The sequence below is a fragment of the Lactuca virosa genome, chromosome 3, assembly GCF_052849685.1.
Source record: "Lactuca virosa cultivar CGN04683 chromosome 3, Lactuca_virosa_CGN04683_v6, whole genome shotgun sequence".
In the NCBI taxonomy this organism is placed as follows: Eukaryota; Viridiplantae; Streptophyta; class Magnoliopsida; order Asterales; family Asteraceae; genus Lactuca; species Lactuca virosa.
The window spans coordinates 229,846,173-229,869,592 of NC_136428.1; positions in this window are offsets into that span (position 1 = coordinate 229,846,173).

A 23,420-nucleotide genomic window follows, 5' to 3' on the forward strand; every position below is an offset into this window, starting at 1 on the left:
AGACTTAGGGATTTCGTCAATAGGTTTAGCAGGAAATCTCTGAGCAATCCCAACATCGACATGGCTACTGTTGTAGAGGCCTTCAAGATGGGAATAAGGAAGGATTCACCCTTCTATGAAGACCTTGTGATGACCACATGCAAACGATTGGACGAAGTCAGGTGCCGAGCATTGAGGTTCAGAAGGCTTGAAGAGGATAAACAAATCCATAAGAGATGCAACCCTTCAAGTCAATATGAGAACTCCAACAGGAAGGCCGAATCCTCGACCCCAAGATCCTACATATCGAAGCCCTATTCTATCACACCCACGAACCAGACGACGGAAACGTCCATGGGTTGGGTGACTTCATCTTGTAATATCATCACAGTGTATATAATTGAATCAAAGACAACATCATCATCACACATAAAATAAAATAACCATCATTGTTTACATCAAGTGTTGTATCACATATTATCCCAAAATATTAAGTGTATGATGGAAAACATAAAAATACAACAAAAGTCCACATGTTCTCGACGACCGACCTGCTTAACGAGTCCCTGAGAATACAAGTTATTTTGAAACCGTCAACATATATAATGTTGGTGAGTTCATAAGCATGTTTGTATGAAAAGCTTTGTATTACTTTCTAAACACCAGAAAGTCTGATATTTTCTATAAAAATAGTTTTATTGTTTTGTATCAAATCTAGTATTAAAGCATGTGTGTTTCTGTTTTGAAAAATGTATATAGAGAATGTTCCAGAAAATCCTATATTTTCTGTTGTAAGTGAAATGTATCATATAATGTATGTTTTCTCAGAAAATCCGATATTTTCTGTAATAAAAGTATTATGGTCTTAAAACTCTAGACCTTATAATGGTGTTTGTATGGTTTTGTAACATCAGAAATGTATATGCATTCCTTAAATTTACAATGGAGTTAATCCCTATGTGAGTCGTTATAACCATACTTGATAATGACTGATCCACCCGTCATGACGTTTTTCAGGCGCCGACTTATTGAAGGTAAGGTTTGTCACCCTAGACTGACCTAGTCTAACTGTAGCGAACAGCTCAGGTGTGGGGTATCAACCCCGTATAGATCTATACATAAACTCTCGCTCTCCCTCCAGGAGACTCTGGTTATAACTACAGGCATACGGTTGTACACTCAATGGTACGAATAAATGAAATTTCTCACAAGAGCCTTAACTGAATTTACGCGAATATTGTATTACACTATGTAACGCAGTAAATAATGTTTACGTGTATGTTTTAAGTTTACAAGGCCCAATAAACATGGAATGTATATTCCAGACCCAAATAAGCATGTAAATGGACCACTAAGGCCCAATAAACATGTAAGGTATGTTCCAGGCCCAATAAGCATGTAAATGGACCACTAAGGCCCAATAAAAATGTAAGGTATATTCCAGGCCCAATAATCATGTAAATGGACCACTAACGCCCAATAAACATGTAAAGTATATTCCAGGCCCAATAAGCATGTAAATGGACCACTAAGGCCCAATAAACATGTAATGTATATTCCAGGCCCAATAAGCATGTAAATGGACCACCAAGGCCCAATAAACATGTAAGGCATATTCCAGGCCCAATAAAAGTGAAAATGACGTATTTAGTCCGTTTTTTATTACGTTGTTTGTTTTAGCTCAATTGTTTACCAAAATGACATGAAAGGCCCACTTTTTGTAATGATGACATTTTTGGCCCATTAAACCGGAAATTTACAATTAAGGCACATTTTTGGCAAAAATGAAACTTTAGGTCCCTTAAGACCAAAAGTTTACATTTAAGGGCTCATTTTAAATAAAACAACATTTTTAGCCCACTTTGTTAGAAATAACATTTTCGGCCCAATCTTTGATGAAAATTGACATTTGCGGCCCAAATGTATAGAAATTTACCTTTTCGGCCCAAGTTTAATAAAATTGACATTTTCAGCCCATTTACCCGAAAATTTACATTTTTGGCTCAAATTTGTTTAAAATGACAATTTAATCCATAAAGGTCAAAAATTTACAAATTAAGCCCATGAAACCGTGAAGGCCCAAGGTTAAGCCCATTTTGTGAAAATTAACACTTTTGGCCCTTTTAAAATCATGAATATCATAAAGATCCATTTTTATTTAAAAATGACTATTTTAGTCCCTTAAAACCGTGAATTAACATAAAGGTTTTACTTTTTGTTTTTTTGTTAGATAAGGCCCCTCTTACGGTTTTGTTTAGCTTTCAACATTCTTAACATGTTTTATCCTTACAATCTCATGGTATGTGCATAAGTGATTTAGTTTACAAATATCACCAAGTTTTGGTAGTAATTTCGAGTTTCATGAAGTTTCAACAAAAAATCACAAAATATAATATGAAAAACACATATAAACATGCACAAATACATAGATCTAACACAAAGCAACTTGTATCCTCCCCCAAAACATAGTAAAAACCGAAAACAAGGGGTATGATCTCACCTTGGTTGATGGATTCGGTTTTTGAAGAAGAGAAGAAGGTGTTTTCGGTCTAGCAAGCTTCTTGAGGATATTTTCGAACTCTAGGAGGTTCTAAGAACATGATCACGAAAATATGTGTGTATGAGGGATGATTTAGCTTAAGATGGATTGAATTAACTTGAGTTTAGATAAAAACTTACCAAGAATGATGAATTTTGATGACAACTTGTTGAAAAAAACCCACACCACCTCACGGTTTTCTTGAAGGAAATGTGGAGGAATTCTTGAAGATTTAGAGAGGAGTGAAGCTTGAATGATTTTGGTGAGGAAGAAATTGCCTTAAGCCGAGAATTTTAAGGAGGAATACGGAAAACCAAGCATCTATGATCAATGATTTCAATGATCCTTTCAACACTCCTAGAAACCTTGATTCTAGTAACTTCTTAAACAGTAATACTATTAATACAAACTATACTAATATTGATGTAGGAATAAATCCAAACGTGGCTAAGGAACTTCAACAGTTGAGACAAATGATCTTAAGCATACCCGAGGTGGTCCAACCCATACCAGAAGGATCTCCAACAAGTCACATGATCTCGAGATTTGCTCTCGCGATAGCCAATACCGAAGTTCCTAAGCGCTTCCAAACTCCTAGCATGAAGCTTTATGATGGAACTACAGATCCTGAAGAGCACATATCACAATATCGAGAAAGGATGGAGATCATTCCCTTCCCAGGGCACTTGAAGGAAGCTTGCCTATGCAAAGGCTTTGGTTCGACCCTTACATGATCAGCTCTCAAATGGCATCTAAGCGTTCCCCCATACTCTATTACTTCGTTTGCACACTTAGTCAATATTTTCAATAATCAGTTTTCTTGCAGCAGAACCTTCGAGAAGATCACTAGTGATCTCTATCGAGTGGTTCAGGATCCTAAGGAAAGACTTAGGGATTTTGTCAATAGGTTTAGCAGGAAATCTCTGAGCAATCCCAACATCGACATGGCTACTGTTGTAGAGGCCTTCAAGATGGGAATAAGGAAGGATTCACCCTTCTATGAAGACCTTGTGATGACCCCATGCAAAAGATTGGACGAAATCAGGTGCCGAGCATTGAGGTTCAGAAGGCTTGAAGAGGATAAACAAATCCATAAGAGAAGCAACCCTTCAAGTTAATATGAGAACTCCAACAGGAAGGCCGAATCCTCGACCCCAAGATCCTACATATCGAAGCCCTATTCTGTCACACCCCCGAACCAGACGACGGAAACGTCCAGGGGTTGGGTGACTTCATCTTGTAATATCATCACAGTGTATATAATTGAATCAAAGACAACATCATCATCACACATAAAATAAAATAACCATCATTGTTTACATCAAGTGTTGTATCACATATTACATCCCAAAATATTAAGTGTATGATGGAAAACATAAAAATACAACAAAAGTCCACATGTTCTCGGCGACCGACCTGCTTAACGAGTCCCTGAGAATACAAGTTATTTTGAAAACGTCAACATATATAATGTTGGTGAGTTCATAAGCATATTTGTATGAAAAGCTTTGTATTACTTTCTAAACACCAGAAAGTCCGATATTTTCTATAAAAATAGTTTTATTGTTTTGTATCAAATCTAGTATTAAAGCATGTGTGTTTCTGTTTTGAAAAATGTATATAGAGAATGTTCCAGAAAATCCTATATTTTCTATTGTAAGTGAAATGTATCATATAATGTATGTTTTCTCAGAAAATCCGATATTTTCTGTAATAAAAGTATTATGGTCTTAAAACCCTAGACCTTATAATGGTGTTTGTATGGTTTTGTAACATCAGAAATGTATATGCATTCCTTAAATTTACAATGGAGTTAATCCCTATGTGAGTCGTTATAACCATACTTGATAATGACTGATCCACCCGTCATGACGTTTTTCAGGCGCCGACTTATTTAAGGTAAGGTTTGTCACCCTAGACTGGTCTAGTCTAACTGTAGCGAACAGCTCAGGTGTGGGGTATCAACCCCGTATAGATCTATACATAAACTCTCGCTCTCCCTCCAGGAGACTCTGGTTATAACTACATGCATACGGTTGTACACTCAATGGTACGAATAAATGAAATTTCTCACAAGAGCCTTAACTGAATTTATGCGAATATTGTATTACACTATGTACGCAGTAAATAATGTTTACGTGTATGTTTTAAGTTTACAAGGCCCAATAAACATGTAATGTATATTCCAGACCCAAATAAGCATGTAAATGGACCACTAAGGCCCAATAAACATGTAAGGTATGTTCCAGGCCCAATAAGCATGTAAATGGACCACTAAGGCCCAATAAAAATGTAAGGTATATTCCAGGCCCAATAATCATGTAAATGGACCACTAAGGCCCAATAAACATGTAAGGTATATTCCAGGCCCAATAAGCATGTAAATGGACCACTAAGGCCCAATAAACATGTAATGTATATTCCAGGCCCAATAAGCATGTAAATGGACCACCAAGGCCCAATAAACATGTAAGGTATATTCCAGGCCCAATAAAAGTGAAAATGACGTATTTAGTCTGTTTTTTATTACGTTGTTTGTTTTAGCTCAATTGTTTACCAAAATGACATGAAAGGCCCACTTTTTGTAATGGTGACATTTTTGGCCCATTAAACCGGAAATTTACAATTAAGGCACATTTTTGGCAAAAATGAAACTTTAGGTCCGTTAAGACCAAAAGTTTACATTTAAGGGCTCATTTTAAATAAAACAACATTTTTAGCCCACTTTGTTAGAAATAACATTTTCGGCCCAATCTTTGATGAAAATTGACATTTGCGGCCCAAATGTATAGAAATTTACCTTTTCGGCCCAAGTTTAATAAAATTGACATTTTCAGCCCATTTACCCGAAAATTTACATTTTTGGCTCAAATTTGTTTAAAATGACAATTTAATCCATAAAGGTCAAAAATTTACAAATTAAGCCCATGAAACCGTGAAGGCCCAAGGTTAAGCCCATTTTGTGAAAATTAACACTTTTGGCCCTTTTAAAATCATGAATATCATAAAGATCCATTTTTATTTAAAAATGACTATTTTAGTCCCTTAAAACCGTGAATTAACATAAAGGTTTTACTTATTGTTTTTTTGTTAGATAAGGCCCCTCTTACGGTTTTGTTTAGCTTTCAACATTCTTAACATGTTTTATCCTTACAATCTCATGGTATGTGCATAAGTGATTTAGTTTACAAATATCACCAAGTTTTGGTAGTAATTTCGAGTTTCATGAAGTTTCAACAAAAAATCACAAAATATAATATGAAAAACACATATAAACATGCACAAATACATAGATCTAACACAAAGCAACTTGTATCCTCCCCCAAAACATAGTAAAAACCGAAAACAAGGGGTATGATCTCACCTTGGTTGATGGATTCGGTTTTTGAAGAAGAGAAGAAGGTGTTTTCGGTCTAGCAAGCTTCTTGAGGATATTTTCGAACTCTAGGAGGTTCTAAGAACATGATCACGAAAATATGTGTGTATGAGGGATGATTTAGCTTAAGATGGATTGAATTAACTTGAGTTTAGATAAAAACTTACCAAGAATGATGAATTTTGATGACAACTTGTTGAAAAAAACCCACACCACCTCACGGTTTTCTTGAAGGAAATGTGGAGGAATTCTTGAAGATTTAGAGAGGAGTGAAGCTTGAATGATTTTGGTGAGGAAGAAATTGCCTTAAGCCGAGAATTTTAAGGAGGAATACGGAAAACCAAGCATCTATGATCAATGATTTCAATGATCCTTTCAACACTCCTAGAAACCTTGATTCTAGTAACTTCTTAAACAGTAATACTATTAATACAAACTATACTAATATTGATGTAGGAATAAATCCAAACGTGGCTAAGGAACTTCAACAGTTGAGACAAATGATCTTAAGCATACCCGAGGTGGTCCAACCCATACCAGAAGGATCTCCAACAAGTCACATGATCTCGAGATTTGCTCTCGCGATAGCCAATACCGAAGTTCCTAAGCGCTTCCAAACTCCTAGCATGAAGCTTTATGATGGAACTACAGATCCTGAAGAGCACATATCACAATATCGAGAAAGGATGGAGATCATTCCCATCCCAGGGCACTTGAAGGAAGCTTGCCTATGCAAAGGCTTTGGTTCGACCCTTACATGATCAGCTCTCAAATGGCATCTAAGCGTTCCCCCATACTCTATTACTTCGTTTGCACACTTAGTCAATATTTTCAATAATCAGTTTTCTTGCAGCAGAACCTTCGAGAAGATCACTAGTGATCTCTATCGAGTGGTTCAGGATCCTAAGGAAAGACTTAGGGATTTCGTCAATAGGTTTAGCAGGAAATCTCTGAGCAATCCCAACATCGACATGGCTACTGTTGTAGAGGCCTTCAAGATGGGAATAAGGAAGGATTCACCCTTCTATGAAGACCTTGTGATGACCCCATGCAAAAGATTGGACGAAATCAGGTGCCGAGCATTGAGGTTCAGAAGGCTTGAAGAGGATAAACAAATCCATAAGAGAAGCAACCCTTCAAGTTAATATGAGAACTCCAACAGGAAGGCCGAATCCTCGACCCCAAGATCCTACATATCGAAGCCCTATTCTGTCACACCCCCGAACCAGACGACGGAAACGTCCAGGGGTTGGGTGACTTCATCTTGTAATATCATCACAGTGTATATAATTGAATCAAAGACAACATCATCATCACACATAAAATAAAATAACCATCATTGTTTACATCAAGTGTTGTATCACATATTACATCCCAAAATATTAAGTGTATGATGGAAAACATAAAAATACAACAAAAGTCCACATGTTCTCGGCGACCGACCTGCTTAACGAGTCCCTGAGAATACAAGTTATTTTGAAAACGTCAACATATATAATGTTGGTGAGTTCATAAGCATATTTGTATGAAAAGCTTTGTATTACTTTCTAAACACCAGAAAGTCCGATATTTTCTATAAAAATAGTTTTATTGTTTTGTATCAAATCTAGTATTAAAGCATGTGTGTTTCTGTTTTGAAAAATGTATATAGAGAATGTTCCAGAAAATCCTATATTTTCTGTTGTAAGTGAAATGTATCATATAATGTATGTTTTCTCAGAAAATCCGATATTTTCTGTAATAAAAGTATTATGGTCTTAAAACCCTAGACCTTATAATGGTGTTTGTATGGTTTTGTAACATCAGAAATGTATATGCATTCCTTAAATTTACAATGGAGTTAATCCCTATGTGAGTCGTTATAACCATACTTGATAATGACTGATCCACCCGTCATGACGTTTTTCAGGCGCCGACTTATTTAAGGTAAGGTTTGTCACCCTAGACTGGTCTAGTCTAACTGTAGCGAACAGCTCAGGTGTGGGGTATCAACCCCGTATAGATCTATACATAAACTCTCGCTCTCCCTCCAGGAGACTCTGGTTATAACTACAGGCATACGGTTGTACACTCAATGGTACGAATAAATGAAATTTCTCACAAGAGCCTTAACTGAATTTACGCGAATATTGTATTACACTATGTAACGCAGTAAATAATGTTTACGTGTATGTTTTAAGTTTACAAGGCCCAATAAACATGTAATGTATATTCCAGACCCAAATAAGCATGTAAATGGATCACTAAGGCCCAATAAACATGTAAGGTATGTTCCAGGCCCAATAAGCATGTAAATGGACCACTAAGGCCCAATAAAAATGTAAGGTATATTCCAGGCCCAATAATCATGTAAATGGACCACTAAGGCCCAATAAACATGTAAGGTATATTCCAGGCCCAATAAGCATGTAAATGGACCACTAAGGCCCAATAAACATGTAATGTATATTCCAGGCCCAATAAGCATGTAAATGGACCACCAAGGCCCAATAAACATGTAAGGTATATTCCAGGCCCAATAAAAGTGAAAATGACGTATTTAGTCTGTTTTTTATTACGTTGTTTGTTTTAGCTCAATTGTTTACCAAAATGACATGAAAGGCCCACTTTTTGTAATGGTGACATTTTTGGCCCATTAAACCGGAAATTTACAATTAAGGCACATTTTTGGCAAAAATGAAACTTTAGGTCCGTTAAGACCAAAAGTTTACATTTAAGGGCTCATTTTAAATAAAACAACATTTTTAGCCCACTTTGTTAGAAATAACATTTTCGGCCCAATCTTTGATGAAAATTGACATTTGCGGCCCAAATGTATAGAAATTTACCTTTTCGGCCCAAGTTTAATAAAATTGACATTTTCAGCCCATTTACCCGAAAATTTACATTTTTGGCTCAAATTTGTTTAAAATGATAATTTAATCCATAAAGGTCAAAAATTTACAAATTAAGCCCATGAAACCGTGAAGGCCCAAGGTTAAGCCCATTTTGTGAAAATTAACACTTTTGGCCCTTTTAAAATCATGAATATCATAAAGATCCATTTTTATTTAAAAATGACTTTTTTAGTCCCTTAAAACCGTGAATTAACATAAAGGTTTTACTTTTTGTTTTTTTGTTAGATAAGGCCCCTCTTACGGTTTTGTTTAGCTTTCAACATTCTTAACATGTTTTATCCTTACAATCTCATGGTATGTGCATAAGTGATTTAGTTTACAAATATCACCAAGTTTTGGTAGTAATTTCGAGTTTCATGAAGTTTCAACAAAAAATCACAAAATATAATATGAAAAACACATATAAACATGCACAAATACATAGATCTAACACAAAGCAACTTGTATCCTCCCCCAAAACATAGTAAAAACCGAAAACAAGGGGTATGATCTCACCTTGGTTGATGGATTCGGTTTTTGAAGAAGAGAAGAAGGTGTTTTCGGTCTAGCAAGCTTCTTGAGGATATTTTCGAACTCTAGGAGGTTCTAAGAACATGATCACGAAAATATGTGTGTATGAGGGATGATTTAGCTTAAGATGGATTGAATTAACTTGAGTTTAGATAAAAACTTACCAAGAATGATGAATTTTGATGACAACTTGTTGAAAAAAACCCACACCACCTCACGGTTTTCTTGAAGGAAATGTGGAGGAATTCTTGAAGATTTAGAGAGGAGTGAAGCTTCAATGATTTTGGTGAGGAAGAAATTGCCTTAAGCCGAGAATTTTAAGGAGGAATACGGAAAACCAAGCATCTATGATCAATGATTTCAATGATCCTTTCAACACTCCTAGAAACCTTGATTCTAGTAACTTCTTAAACAGTAATACTATTAATACAAACTATACTAATATTGATGTAGGAATAAATCCAAACGTGGCTAAGGAACTTCAACAGTTGAGACAAATGATCTTAAGCATACCCGAGGTGGTCCAACCCATACCAGAAGGATCTCCAACAAGTCACATGATCTCGAGATTTGCTCTCGCGATAGCCAATACCGAAGTTCCTAAGCGCTTCCAAACTCCTAGCATGAAGCTTTATGATGGAACTACAGATCCTGAAGAGCACATATCACAATATCGAGAAAGGATGGAGATCATTCCCATCCCAGGGCACTTGAAGGAAGCTTGCCTATGCAAAGGCTTTGGTTCGACCCTTACATGATCAACTCTCAAATGGCATCTAAGCGTTCCCCCATACTCTATTACTTCGTTTGCACACTTAGTCAATATTTTCAATAATCAGTTTTCTTGCAGCAGAACCTTCGAGAAGATCACTAGTGATCTCTATCGAGTGGTTCAGGATCCTAAGGAAAGACTTAAGGATTTCGTCAATAGGTTTAGCAGGAAATCTCTGAGCAATCCCAACATCGACATGGCTACTGTTGTAGAGGCCTTCAAGATGGGAATAAGGAAGGATTCACCCTTCTATGAAGACCTTGTGATGACCCCATGCAAAAGATTGGACGAAGTCAGGTGCCGAGCATTGAGGTTCAGAAGGCTTGAAGAGGTTAAACAAATCCATAAGAGAAGCAACCCTTCAAGTCAATATGAGAACTCCAACAGGAAGGCCGAATCCTCGACCCCAAGATCCTACATATGGAAGCCCTATTCTGTCACACCCCGAACCAGACGGCGGAAACGTCCAAGGGTTGGGTGACTTCATCTTGTAATATCATCACAGTGTATATAATTGAATCAAAGACAACATCATCATCACACATAAAATAAAATAACCATCATTGTTTACATCAAGTGTTGTATCACATATTACATCCCAAAATATTAAGTGTATGATGGAAAACATAAAAATACAACAAAAGTCCACATGTTCTCGACGACCGACCTGCTTAACGAGTCCCTGAGAATACAAGTTATTTTGAAAACGTCAACATATAGAATGTTGGTGAGTTCATAAGCATGTTTGTATGAAAAGCTTTGTATTACTTTCTAAACACCAGAAAGTCCGATATTTTCTATAAAAATAGTTTTATTGTTTTGTATCAAATCTAGTATTAAAGCATGTGTGTTTCTGTTTTGAAAAATGTATATAGAGAATGTTCCAGAAAATCCTATATTTTATGTTGTAAGTGAAATGTATCATATAATGTATGTTTTCTCAGAAAATCCGATATTTTCTGTAATAAAAGTATTATGGTCTTTAAACCCTAGACCTTATAATGGTGTTTGTATGGTTTTGTAACATCAGAAATGTATATGCATTCCTTAAATTTACAATGGAGTTAATCCCTATGTGAGTCGTTATAACCATACTTGATAATGACTGATCCACCCGTCATGACGTTTTTCAGGCGCCGACTTATTTAAGGTAAGGTTTGTCACCCTAGACTGGCCTAGTCTAACTGTAGCGAACAGCTCAGGTGTGGGGTATCAACCCCGTATAGATCTATACACAAACTCTCGCTCTCCCTCCAGGAGACTTTGGTTATAACTACAGGCATACGGTTGTACACTCAATGGTACGAATAAATGAAATTTCTCACAAGAGCCTTAACTGAATTTACGCGAATATTGTATTACACTATGTAACGCAGTAAATAATGTTTACGTGTATGTTTTAAGTTTACAAGGCCCAATAAACATGTAATGTATATTCCAGACCCAAATAAGCATGTAAATGGACCACTAAGGCCCAATAAACATGTAAGGTATGTTCCAGGCCCAATAAGCATGTAAATGGACCACTAAGGCCCAATAAAAATGTAAGGTATATTCCAGGCCCAATAATCATGTAAATGGACCACTAAGGCCCAATAAACATGTAAGGTATATTCCAGGCCCAATAAGCATGTAAATGGACCACTAAGGCCCAATAAACATGTAATGTATATTCCAGGCCCAATAACCATGTAAATGGACCACTAAGGCCGAATAAACATGTAAGGTATATTCCAGGCCCAATAAAAGTGAAAATGACGTATTTAGTCCCTTTTTTATTACGTTGTTTGTTTTAGCTCAATTGTTTACCAAAATGACATGAAAGGCCCACTTTTTGTAATGATGACATTTTTGGCCCATTAAGCCGAAAATTTACAATTAAGGCACATTTTGGGCAAAAATGAAACTTTAGGTCCCTTAAGACCAAAAGTTTACATTTAAGGGCTCATTTTAAATAAAACAACATTTTTAGCCCACTTTTGTTAGAAATAACATTTTCGGCCCAATCTTTGATGAAAATTGACATTTGCGGCCCAAATGTATAGAAATTTACCTTTTCGGCCCAAGTTTAATAGAATTGACATTTTCAGCCCATTTACCCGAAAATTTACATTTTTGGCTCAAATTTGTTTAAAATAACAATTTAATCCATAAAGGTCAAAAATTTACAAATTAAGCCCATGAAACCGTGAAGGCCCAAGGTTAAGCCCATTTTGTGAAAATTAACACTTTTGGCCCTTTTAAAATCATGAATATCATAAAGATCCATTTTTATTTAAAAATGACTTTTTTAGTCCCTTAAAACCGTGAATTAACATAAAGGTTTTACTTTTTGTTTTTTTGTTAGATAAGGCCCCCCTTACGGTTTTGTTTAGCTTTCAACATTCTTAACATGTTTTATCCTTACAATCTCATGGTATGTGCATAAGTGATTTAGTTCACAAATATCACCAAGTTTTGGTAGTAATTTCGAGTTTCATGAAGTTTCAACAAAAAATCACAAAATATAATATGAAAAACACATATAAACATGCACAAATACATAGATCTAACACAAAGCAACTTGTATCCTCCCCCAGAACATAGTAAAAACCGAAAACAAGGGGTATGATCTCACCTTGGTTGATGGATTCAGTTTTTGAAGAAGAGAAGAAGGTGTTTTCGGTCTAGCAAGCTTCTTGAGGATATTTTCGAACTCTAGGAGGTTCTAAGAACATGATCACGAAAATATGTGTGTATGAGGGATGATTTAGCTTAAGATGGATTGAATTAACTTGAATTTAGATAAAAACTTACAAAGAATGATGAATTTTGATGAAAACTTGTTGAAAAAAACCCACACCACCTCACGGTTTTCTTGAAGGAAATGTGGAGGAATTCTTGAAGATTTAGAGAGGAGTGAAGCTTGAATGATTTTGGTGAGGAATAAATTGCCTTAAGCCGAGAATTTTAAGGAGGAATGAAGAGGAGGTTAATTGTTCATTACATGGAGGATTAGGGAGTTGATCATGGAAATATGTGAGACAATTGTATAAATATCCTTTAAACAATAGTAAGGTGTCAAGATCTTGAGTCAAATAAGCTTTCCTCTCTTTTTTTTAATAAAACCGAGAATGGAGTGAGGGAAGGAAAGAAATTTGGTGTTGGGCTTGAATTGTGCATGTAAAAGTCGAGAGTATGTTAGCCCAATTAGAATATTCGGCCCATTGGGCCCACATATGTGTACGACCCAAAATAACAAAGGAAATGGGTTTTTGGCCCATTAATATTTAATTATGTGGTTTTCAGCCCAATATGGCCCATGAAAAGTCTTATGGCCCAAAATGTTATAGTTAAATGAATGTGGCTCCAACTAGGGCCCAAATGAGGTTTCTTAGCCCAAAAGAATCAAGTTCAGGTTTATTTGTCCATTAGGCCCAAATGAGGATCCTTGTCCGTTAAAAGGTTTGAACCGGGAAGTTAAGGTTTTCAAGCTCAAGGTTGGGTGAATGCAGCGTATTGACTTAGGTTTAGAGCTTGCACAAATGAGTTTTGATTCGAATTATCGTCTTTGAATGAATAGCTTATATAAAATCATACTTAGGGTTACAAAATACATCAGATGTTAATCACGCATGCACAAAATTTTTAGCCTAAAATGCTAGTTGTGACATCATCCCCCCGTTAGAGGGAATTTCATCCCGAAATTCTTCGAAAGCTGATCTTAAGAGCTAGAGAAAAGGTGAGGGTACTCTTGCACCATTTGATCTTCGTATTCCCATGTGAATTCCGGTCCGCGCTTTGCATTCCATCGAGTCTTTACAATCGGAATGCGGCTTGTTTTGTACGCTTCACTTCCCTGTCCATGATTTCAACTGGTTCTTCGATGAACAGGAGGTTCTCGTTTCCCTCGATTTCATCCAAGGGAACAACGGGGGTTTCATCTGATAGGCACTTTTTCAGGTTTGACACGTGGAACACGGGGTGTTTGTTGCTGAACTTCGCAGGTAGCTGCAGCTTATAGGTCACCAATATTGTCGTTCGATATCCAGGTACGTCTTATTGGAATCCGGATGGATGGAGTATCGCGTCTTGTGTGTTTCGTTCATGATCAAATTTCTGAATCCTTCAATTATTGGAATCTAGATTCGACTCAAGAAATAGTAGGCTCTGTCTTCTTTGACTTCAAGATTCTTATCCATTCCACGCAGTGCTTCATTCGCGGCAATCTCCAACTTCAATGCCTCCAAAATCCGTCGTAGGTGTTGACCGTGTTCTTTCTTGTTCCGAGAGTAGACGAGTATGTCATCAATGAACTCAATTATAAAGTTGTCTAGGAATGGGCGGAAAACTCGATTCATGAGGTCCATAAATGTTGCGGGAGCATGCGTTAGACCAAAGGCACAACAACGAATTCATAGTGGCCATACCGAGTTCGGAAAGCAGTTTTGGGGAAATCTTCATTTCGGACTCGAAGCTGATGATAACCGGACCTTAGATCTATTTTGGAAAAATAACTGGCTCCTTGATGCTGGTCGAATAGATTATCAATATGAGGGAGTGGGTATCGGTTCTTTATGGTGAGTTTGTTCAACTGCCAATAGTCAATGCACATTCTGAAGGATCCATCCTTCTTTTTGACAAACAGGGTCGGTGCTTCCCAGGGTAAGAAACTCGGCCTTATGAATCCCTTCTGCAGAAGTTCTCTTGATTATTAGAGTTGGCTGAGGGGGATGTCGACTTGGAATAGGGGATATCGATCCTTGATGATGGGTTTGCTTGACTCTTAGTATTCAATTGCTGTATGGGCAATCCACTTTTCCTCCTTAAGAGTTAGGCGGGTGTACTCTGGGGTTAGCGGTTTGGTTTGAGAATTTCCTTACTTATTAGGTTGTCCTATTGATCGGGCAATATCTGCTTTTGCGTTGGTGTTAAGCGATATCGAGGGTTTGGTTACTGGAAGGGTTCCAAAAGTCGAGTCGGTTTCGATCTCATCTTATCTCACGGGGAATGCTCCTAAAGGGACTTCGAGATCCTTTGGGGGAGGTTATAAACTCTTGGATTCCCTTGATGTGTTTTGTTTCTGGCTTCCCATCATTATTGTAGGGCTACGAAGGAGTATGGTATCTCTCACCTAAGTTCTAGTGTGCCTAGTTGCTAGAGATGGTTCGGGGATTTGTCTTTATTGCTAAAAGGGTTTTTGTTAATCGATTGGGTAATACGGAAGGCCTCTTTGTAGTGCTTGACATTGGTATGGTGAGGATCAAACCAGTCTGTGTCGAGTGACGATGTTGGACTTCTTATGATGACAGATGTTAAGTAGGTGATAGCGTATTTTACATATATATCTTTGATGTTTCCGGTTTATCTTTGTTATTATTACTGCAGACATTTCCTAATGCAAATCTTCCAAGGTCCCTCTATTATCTCTTGGTGCATACAAGTTATGTACATTTAAGTTTATGAAGGCAGTCAACTGAGTAATTCTGCCCTAAATCCACGATTAAACAAGAAACATGAATTAAGGCGGAATCACTCACTTTAAGCCTACGGAGTTATAACTATGTATGACCCTAACGTATACACTAAGCCACCATAGCTCACCTTTAAGGATCCTTAGTTTTTATGTGAATGACGTGTTTTTATTCGGTTAAGGTAACAATTTGATTTTTTTTTTAACAACGATTTTGGTGAAAATTTGATGCTTAATTATTGTTGTTTGGGGACATACCAAAAATCTAGGTAGGATTCCTTTTTGTTTCTTCATGTCTAGTTGTTAAATTCCTCCTGCTTCCCCGTTACTACTCTCTGTTGGAAAATTCCTCCTGAAATGTCCCATCTCACCGCATTTGTGGCATACTGTCTTTATTCCAGCTACAATGGTTGGAGTGGTGTGCGGGGCCGAAGCCCTACAGGTACAGGCGGTGTGCTCCTTCTTGTTGCACCTATTGCAATGCAACTCCTGGTAGGCTCCATTATGATGGAAACTGTACTTGTTGCATTTTGGAAGGTTTCCGGCATATGGTCTCGCTGGTGTTGATGTGGTAGGTGTCATGGCAGCATGGACAGCAACCGTATGTTGTTTCTTAGAGGGCCCTTGAGTTGGTTGTCCCTTTTTCTTACTCCCAAACTCTCGCTTCCTGCTCTTAGGTTTGGGGTTTGGAGTTCCTTGGTAAGTTGTTATTCGTTGGTTTCCGTGGTTGTTACTTCGGTAGGAGTCGTCAACAATGTGTCCATTTTTGTTGGTGTTGTTTGCGTTGATTTGCGCCATGACAGCGGTTACGGCAGCTGTTACGGCGGCTTGGAATGTAGTGGAATCTATCTGTAGGATTGGTGTCTCACCGGTGTGCTGGTTATTTATGTGGGATGACATTTTTCTGCTGCATGATGATAAGTAAGCTCGTAAGTAACGAGGGTAATTTCTAGTAGTACTCTATTTGTTTATATTTACATATAATTTTCGCGGTTTGTTGTATGATTCTCAATGTTTCAACCTACATCCCTATGATGCATTTATGGTGATAAGTAGTAGTAGGTATTTCACGAACGCTACGTCTATCAATAGAGTACATAGATATCAGTACACTTAGTTGATTCAGGTTATAAGGATTCTTAGAGGGCTCACCTCTCTTTATTTACTACTATTAGTTGTAACGAAATACCTTAATAAGCCTAGGACCTAGTTCGAGTAGTGTAATGATGCTCATATGTCGAGATAACGCACAAGGAGTTCGGCCAAGTCACTCATCTCACGAGTGGTCTCATCTTCCTTCTTTTCTGCTCGAACTTCCCTAGCTTTGGCTGCAAAGAGTTGTTGCTTGAGGTCGGCTACTTCTTCTTCTAGAGAGTGTAGACGGTCGGTTAGATCTCTCCCGTACTGTGTGCTGGTCTGGTATAGCTTCCGAAGGGTAGAGTTTACTAGCGGTCTTCTTAATGTATTACCCTTCCTCTGACTCCTCTTTCAATTCGCTATCCTCATAATCAAGCTGCATATACTCTTCGGGTCTTGCCTCTGGATTTCCTTCTTGAACCATTTCTGGTTCTCCTTCAATCCATTCATTGGCCACTAAGGCCTGGTAGTAAAGGTCACCTTCCTGGAATTCGGCCATGATGTCTGTGCGAGGAATGTGAGAAGTGTATAGGAAAAGTACACGTAAATATTCCTATAGTATTTTAATTGTTTATGTTTGAGTTTCTTAAAACTTTTTAGATACGAGGTTGGTAGGTTGTTAGATTCATTGCCTACCACGATTACTCCCGAACACACGTTGAGCGTATTTTGAATAAATATAGTTGATCAGGCTATATTTACCCCCAATACGACTACATAACTGCCCGAGTTTAATCACGATGTTCAATTCCTCCATAGACTTTTATTATTTCTTATCGTGTTAATACCCTAAATGCACACATAGGTATGTATTTTATTTTTTTTCAGAGTATTTTAGTCCCAATGCATTTATAGTTGTATACCTTGTATGATTAGATATGCAAGTTCACTATAAACATTGCTCTGATACCAATCTGCCACACCCCCGAACCAGACGGTGGAAATGTCCGGGGGTTGGGTGACTTCATCTTTTAACATCATCACAGTGTATATAATTGAATCAAAGACAACATCATCATCACACATAAAATATAACAACCATAATTTTTTATATCAAGTGTTGTATCACATATTACATCCCAAAATATTAAGTGTATGATGGAAAACATAAAAATACAACAAAAGTCCACATGTTCTCGACGATCGACCTGCTTAACGAGTCCATGAGAATACAAGTTATTTTGAAAACGTCAATATATATAATGTTGGTGAGTTCATAAGCATGTTTGTATGAAAAGCTTTGCATTACCTTGTAAACACCAGAATGTCCGATATTTTCTGTAAAATAGTTTTATTGTTTTGTATCAAATCTAGTATTAAAGCATGCGTGTTTCTGTTTTGAAAAATGTATATAGAGAATGTTCCAGAAAATCCTATATTTTCTGTTGTAAGTGAAATGTATCGTATAATGTATTTTTCCCAGAAAATCTGACATTTTCTGTAATAAAAGTATTATGGTCTTAAAACCCTAGACCTTATAATGGTGTTTGTATGGTTTTGTAACATGAGAAATGTATATGCATTCCATAAATTTACAATGGAGGTAATCCCTATGTGAGTCGTTATAACCATACTTGATAATGACGGATCCGCATGTCATGACGTTTTTCAGGCGCCGACTTGTTTAAAGTAAGGTTTGTCACCCTAGATTGGCCTAGTCTAACTGTAGCGAACAACTCAAGTGTGGGGTGTCAACCCCGTATAGATCTATACACAAACTCTCGCTATCCCTCCAGGAGATTCTAGTTATAACTACTGGCTTACGGTTGTACACTAGATGGTACGAATAAATGAAATGTCTCACAAGAGCCTTAACTGAATTTACGCGAATATTGTATTACACAATGTAACGCAGTAAATAATGTTTCCATGTATCTTTTATGTTTACAAGGCCCAACAAGCATGTAAATGCACCACAAAGGCCCAATAAACATGTAATGTATATTCCAGGCCCAAATAAGCGTGTAAATGGACCACTAAGGCCCAATAAACATGTAAGGTATGTTCCAGGCCCAATAAGCATGTAAATGGACCACTAAGTCCCAATAAACATGAAAGGTATATTTCAGGCCCAATAAGCATGTAAATGTACCACTAAGGCCCAATAAACATGTAAGGTCTATTCAAGGGCCATTAAGTATGTAAATGGACCATTAAGCCCCAATAAACATGTAAGGTATATTCCAGGCCCAATAAGCATTTAATGGACCACTAAGGCCCAATAAACATGTAAGGTATTTTCATGGCCAAATAAAAGTGAAAATGACGTATTTAGTCCGTTTGTTATTACGTTGTTTGTTTTAGCTCAAGTGTTTACCAAAATGACATGAAAGGCCCACTTTTTGTAATGATGACATTTTTTGGCCCATTAAGCCGAAAATTGACAATTAACGGACATTTTTGGCAAAAATGACACTAGGTCCCTTAAGACCAAAAGTTTACATTTAAGGGCTCAGTTTATATAAAACAACATTTTTAGCCCACTTTTGTTAGAAATAACATTTTCGGCCCAATCTTTGATGAAAATTGACATTTGCGGCCCAAATGTATAGAAATTTACCTTTTCGGCCGAAGTTTAATAAAATTGACATTTTCAGCCCATTTAACCGAAAATTTACATTTTTGGCTCTAATTTGTTTAAAATGACAATTTAATTCACAAAGGTCAAAAGTTTACAAATTAAGCCCATGAAACCGTGAAGGCCCAAATTTAAGCCCATTTTGTTAAAATTAACACTTTTGGCCCTTTTAAAATCATGAATATCATAAAGATCCATTTTTATTTAAAATTGAATTTTTTAGTCCCTTAAAACCGTGAATTAACATAAAGGTTTTACTTTTTGTATTTTTGTCAGATAAGGCCCCTCTTACGGTTTTGTATTGTTTTCAACATTCTTATCATGTTTTATCCTTACAATCCCATGGTATGTGCATAAGTGATTTAGTTTGCAAATATCACCAAGTTTTGGTAGTAATTTCGAGTTTCATGAAGTTTCAACACAAAATCACAAAATATAATATGAAAAACACACATAAACATGCACAAATACATAGATCTAACACAAAGCAACTTGTATCCTCCCCCAAAACACAGTAAAAACCGAAAACAAGGGGCCAAGGTATCTAAAACGGAAAATGAAGATAAACCACAGAAGAATACCCTGGTTAGCAGTGAAAAGGAAATCACATTTGACGAGACGGACAGGGAAGGGATTCAGGATCCTCACCATGACGGACTCATGATAACACTGTACATGGCCAACCATTTCGTCAGAAGGATCCTTGTTGATAGAGGATCCTCGGTCGACATCGTACTCATAGAAGCAGTAAAAAGGATGAACATCCCAGAATTTTTTTATGTCGCTTTGGAAGCAGATTGATGCTCCTTAAATTTGTTCTCAGGTCTATAGGTATATATTTTATGTCGCTTTTTATTATGCATATTGGAGTCGGAAAAGCTCTTGAAGCATTACGAGTAATTTTTTTGGGGAGGGGATGAGGAAAATCGAAAAGTGTATCAGATTAAATGGGACGTCGTTCTTGCTGATAAAAAAACATGGAGGTTTGGATAATGGTAATTTGGTCGCCTTTAATCTAGCTCTCCTTTAGAACTAGTGATCGAGATTCTTAAATAATGACAACCTACTTTGTGTTAAAGTCATTAAATAGTTGTATGTCAGTGATGAGGGGGTTTAACCATTATGGTTGTTTTGGGTCTAGTGCTTGGTCCCGTATGGTGGCCTCCAATTCTTAGCTATTAAACCAAGGAGTTGAGGTCAATTGTACTTTTAAGAAAATTATTGGTAATGGGTTGTCTACCAAATTCTGGACAGATAGATGGATTGGAGATTCCTTGTATTCTAGATTCCCTATGTTATTTAATATGGAGCACAATAAAGATTGTACGATTGCTGATAGAAGAATCAATGGATATTGAATTGGTCTTGGAGACATAACAAACATAGGGGTGAAGAAATTTTTTAATTCTCTACTCTTATGGCAACCATTTTAAATGTTTTTTGAATCAAGAAATGGACAGATGATACTATTAAATTGGTGAAGATGGCTCTTTCAATATTGGAGACACTAGGATATGACTTGATGATATGATTTTACCTTCTCCTGATATGCAAACTAGATGCAATCCATATGTCTCTAGTGTTACGGAAAACTTCCTCAACCCTATTCAGGATCCTGAATTTTCAAGAAGTCTCAAGATCCCGAAGCATATCTCAGAATCCTGACCATTATCTTTATTATTACCTAACACTTTTAATGGATATATTTCTAGTCTTTTCTCGCATGTGCAAAAATAGTCAATAAAAGACTCATTCTCAATGAAGAAACATTTTCATCAGGCAAAAGATCCGGGAATACCAAGTCAAACCAACATGTTCATATTTATTCAGGAGAACCCCGAAAATATCGGACTATTATTTACTTATACTAGACTATAAAAACACATGCACTATGCACACTACACACAACTAGACTTACTACAATACTTGTACTCGTTTACATATTTCTCTTTATGTAATTTACATTTCAATCAATACAATTAAACAATGCATGCAATCATTATCACCTCTTAAGGTTTTGTGCCGAAGATCCTAGCAAGGATCAAAGACTTTCCTTGTAAACCACTTGTGCAATTTTGTTCTAATTTCGTTAAACACTTCAACTACAACACCATGGCCTTCGTTCACTTTGGTTGATATTTATTTGAGCGATTTTTGACAAAAACAATTTGGGGCCCACCATTGGGCCATGGTGTTTATAATCCTCGAAAATCATGTCTACATAATGAAACCTTTCTTCTTCCTCTGTTCCCTCTGTTCCTTCAAAGAATCTTCCACCTCCTCCAAGTAGACTCCGTTGGACGAGGGTTCGGGTTTGGGTTTGGGTTTTGAGTAGCTAGGGGTAGGTTGTTGACTTCAGGTTCTGAGTCAGAACCATCAGAAAAGCCTTCAGCTTCGTGATCATCCAACAGGATTGGGTGGTCATCTTCTGGCTCTTCTCCTAGCCATCCAGCATTGCCGTTGTTGGGGTAGTACGGGTCTCCAGGGATATGGAATCCAACCATGATATCTACGCGTGAAAGGGGGTAAAGAAATAATTAATAGACGAACTAACTAGATAATTATAAGATGATCTTTATCAATTACTTCAATACTTGTTTAGTGCATACCAGTTATATGTACTAAAAATAGGATAGACCTTCGAATAAGTGACCCTAACTCTAAGCCCACAACCAAACAAGGAATAGGAAATAAAGCAAAGATCACAGATTCTAAGTCTATGACATCCTAGTACATATAACCTTAGTGTATCCACTCAGCAACTATTCACATACTAATAAAGACCTTTAGTTCTTAGATAAGTAATTAATAGTAACACAAAATACTCCTATAGTATTTTAAGTTTATGTTCTGTTCTAGTGTTTCCGTTGTAGTAGTGTTGGTAAGTTTTTAGACTTGTTGCAACCTCAGAACCAAACTTAGGCACATGCTAGTCACTCCTCGGATAATATAGTTGATCAGACTATATCTTCCCAGGGTTGACCATATGTCTCTAAGCCTAATTGTGTTGCCCAACAATCGTAATACTTTTGTTCTGTCCTAGTGACACTGATTTTAGTATGAATGCAGGTATGTATACTTGGTTAAATATTTTATTATTTAAAAGTATAAACTCTTTATCAGAGTATTTTAATCCTGCTGTGTTTATAGTTCGTATATCTTTTATGGGTTGGTATACCTAATTCGCTATAAATAATGCTCTGATACCAATCTGTCACACCCTAAAACCGGAACGGCGGAAACGTTCGGGGGTGGAGGACGTCATGTACAGTATCACAACAAAGCATAGTAGTAAACAAGCAACAACATCATCCATTGCATTAATAATATAATTTAATATAATTGTATTCTGTCAAGTTAAATAGACACTAAAAATATGAATCAAAATAAAAGATGAGTCTTGAACGAGCTCCATCTTCTCAAAACCTGGCACCGGTACCTGTCTACTGGTGACCTGAGAATACAAGTTATTTTGAAAGAGTTTATCAGCTTTAAAGCTGGTGAGATCATAAGTATATTAGTGTCTGTGTTTGTATGAAAGTGTTTGTAAGTATGTAATGTATAGGTTTGAAAATGTTTGTAAGATGTTTGAACTTCCCTAGAAAACCCTATGTTTCCTACTAAAAGTAGCCTTCTACCAAGGCATCTAGTGTTCGTGTGTATGTCTCTTGTAAGAGTTTGTATTTTCCCAAATCTGACTAACATTAACCAAAAATATAGTTTTTACATTGTTGTTTATTGTGTGAAGATCGCAAAGTGAATGCAATGGTAAAATGAAATAGTATTGTAGTGTTGTATTAAGTAACTACTGCTGTACTAACTACCTTAAACCAATTGTTATTTAAAGTACCATGTGATCGGCCTGTACCATACTACTAACTATAAACACGACGATGTAAGACGTCGGAAGAAATGACGTTTGGCACCCGTAGACTTGCAAGTACCACTGTAGCGAGCAGCAAGGTGTAGGACAGTCAATCCATTATAGATCTATACACAAACTCAACGCTCTCCATTTAAGGAGATTCTGGATACAAAACGGGCCATGACAGGTGATGCCATGCCCCGTTACGTGGCTCACATAACTGTATTAGTGTACTGGTGAATGTATTGTATGTACTAGCTGTATTGTATATTCTCCATCTGTCTAGTATGTATGTATGTTCTCTCTGTATGGTAT